The sequence below is a fragment of the Cyprinodon variegatus genome, unplaced genomic scaffold (genome assembly GCF_000732505.1).
Source record: "Cyprinodon variegatus isolate N-32 unplaced genomic scaffold, C_variegatus-1.0 Scaffold45, whole genome shotgun sequence".
Lineage (NCBI taxonomy): Eukaryota > Metazoa > Chordata > Actinopteri > Cyprinodontiformes > Cyprinodontidae > Cyprinodon > Cyprinodon variegatus.
This window is the reverse complement of record NW_015150498.1, coordinates 940,828-943,265: the sequence shown is the minus strand read 5'-3', so window position 1 is coordinate 943,265 and position 2,438 is coordinate 940,828.

Here is a 2,438-nt window from a genome sequence, read left to right as displayed (position 1 = left end):
AGTCAGTGTCAGTTGTTATTAGGTTACTATAATAGATCTTGATGTTGCAGCTTTGTCTTGTCAAATGTCTGTGGTATTTGCTGCAAGTTCAACTGTAGACTTTTGTCCTCAGTAACCTCTTTTATGAAAAGAAGATTAGATTCAGCTGGCAGCTAGAAATGTTGAAACACTGAAATATTTGTCTTTGCTGTTGGGATTAAGCTACTAATGTATTTAATTTATTAATGTTCCAGTTTAAAATATTATCGCAAAAATAGTGTTTTAAAATGTCTTGTTTTTATCACATGAACAAACTCAATAAATCAGCTTTTCAAACCACATTTTCTGTTCTTTTTTTTTAAGAGCTCTATTAATTAAATCAATTATATCTGGCACAAATCTCATTTAAAATGATAACATTTCAATGTGCTATTAAGACCTATTTTCAGCTATGAAGGGTCATTGGTGGTTTATTTTTCAAGCAAAACAGTAAATAGCTGTGCAAGTTGATGTACATGATCTCTAATCTGAGCAGGTGCAACATTTTATCTCCTAATGCATAACATACAGTACACTCATATTTGGCTTGATGCCCATTAGCTCTTTGAGAGAGACACCCTGCAACCACTTGAGCCCGATGGTGCCGGGCCCATCTGACACCTGCTCATGTTTATCTATTTATAGAAATGGCCAAAACACAGTCACATGGTGTTTCATCCACACGCTTTTCAAAATGGGGCTTTAAAATTTCTAAAACATGTTTCAAATGACTTTTTCACAAATACGTTTTGTTTTATACCTGTGTAAACAAATAAAATGAGATTTAAAATTCCACCTGACATGTCTGACTCTACGGTAGTTATGCAACAGCAGGTATTCTCTTTTGGGCACACTCCATAATGGCCGGCATTGTTGGAAACTTGAGGCTCAGACCTTTCCAAGGAGGGATCGGAGATAATTGTGCAACCACTTCAGGTGATATTTTCTATTCAGATTGGTGATATTATTGTGTTTCAATGGTAAATTTCAATGAAACAGCGACTTAATATTAGGAGCAAAGGCTTTGCCTTATGCAGAAGGTCTACAATAACTAAAATCAGCTATTTGTGTGGCAAGATTCCCTTTTATGAGTGGAAAAAGCATTTGGCACAATTTGTGCCAAAATCATATTTCCGCCCAGCGCCCTGCCCACTAAAACCTTTATGGAACAAACATACTTAAACTTATTCAGTCTTGAGTTATAGTCAAGATGTGGATCTATTAAGTCTTAGAGTTCATCCAGAGTTTTAAATGGGTTTTCAAGGTGTTTTGCAGTGTTTATTTTGGCGAGGCTACATTTTTTTCCCTTTTTTCTTTGTTTAATTACCTATAAATCAGACATGGTGACATTTAAAATAGTGGTTCTACCTGAAAAATATTTCTCAATGCCTTTCTGTCATTCAAATACAAACAATTGAATTTCAAATTTATAGTTTGGGAGCTGTACTTGGTTTACTATACATATGTAATTTTGGCCAGAATTTGCTCCTAAGACTAGGGTTGGGAATTGATAAGATTTTCACGTTTCTGATTCCCTTATCGAATCTGTGAAATTATTCGATTCCTTATCGATTCTCTTATTGATTCAGTGAAACAATGAATGGTGACATTTGTCTACCTTCACTTGGGGCATTCTATTTTTGCCTGCCTCTGCAAAAACAGAAGGCAGTGAACAAGCTGGTTGTAACTTTAGCTTCTAACCGGAAGCATCAAAGCCTAGCGCTGCCCAGCGCTAGGCTCAGGAGCTGCCTGGAATCGATAGGCGAACCATTAAGCGAGCTGCCAAACGGTGCCATGAAATTGGAACACACGGAATCGGTTCTGAACAGGAAACGGTTTTCGATTCCCATCCCTACCTACGTAAGACCCTCTAGGCTTAAGCAATCAGAAGTAATCTTCTGGCAGAGTTTAGACTGGATCATTATATTTTCAGAAATGGCAAAGACAATCACAGTTGTTGTTGGGATTGGTTTCCTGGCATTTTTTTTATTAGATTAATGTTTTTCAGAAGCTTAATGTTTGCCTCTTTCTTCCATTGGAGCATCCCAATGTATCCAGGTTTCAACTCTCAAGGTGCTTGTTTGAGGTGAAGTTAGAATATTTTAGACTTCATTTTCTCACTGACTTTGTCCATCGCATTTGTTCATCTGGCTCTAAACTATACCCTCAGCATGATGGTAACACCACTATGCTTGACAGCTGATTTAGTGCTTTGTCGGTATGATTTTCATTAGCAGCTGAAAATTCAGGTTAGTTTGCAAGTGAAGATTTAGCATTAGGAACTGTTTTCATGCTATCAGCATGTCAATGTTAAGCTTAGGTATTTGGTTCATGCTCCCCAACTGGCACTTTTTGGCAGCACTAAAGGTATATTATATATAACTTTAGTGCCATTTAGTATATATATATATATATATATA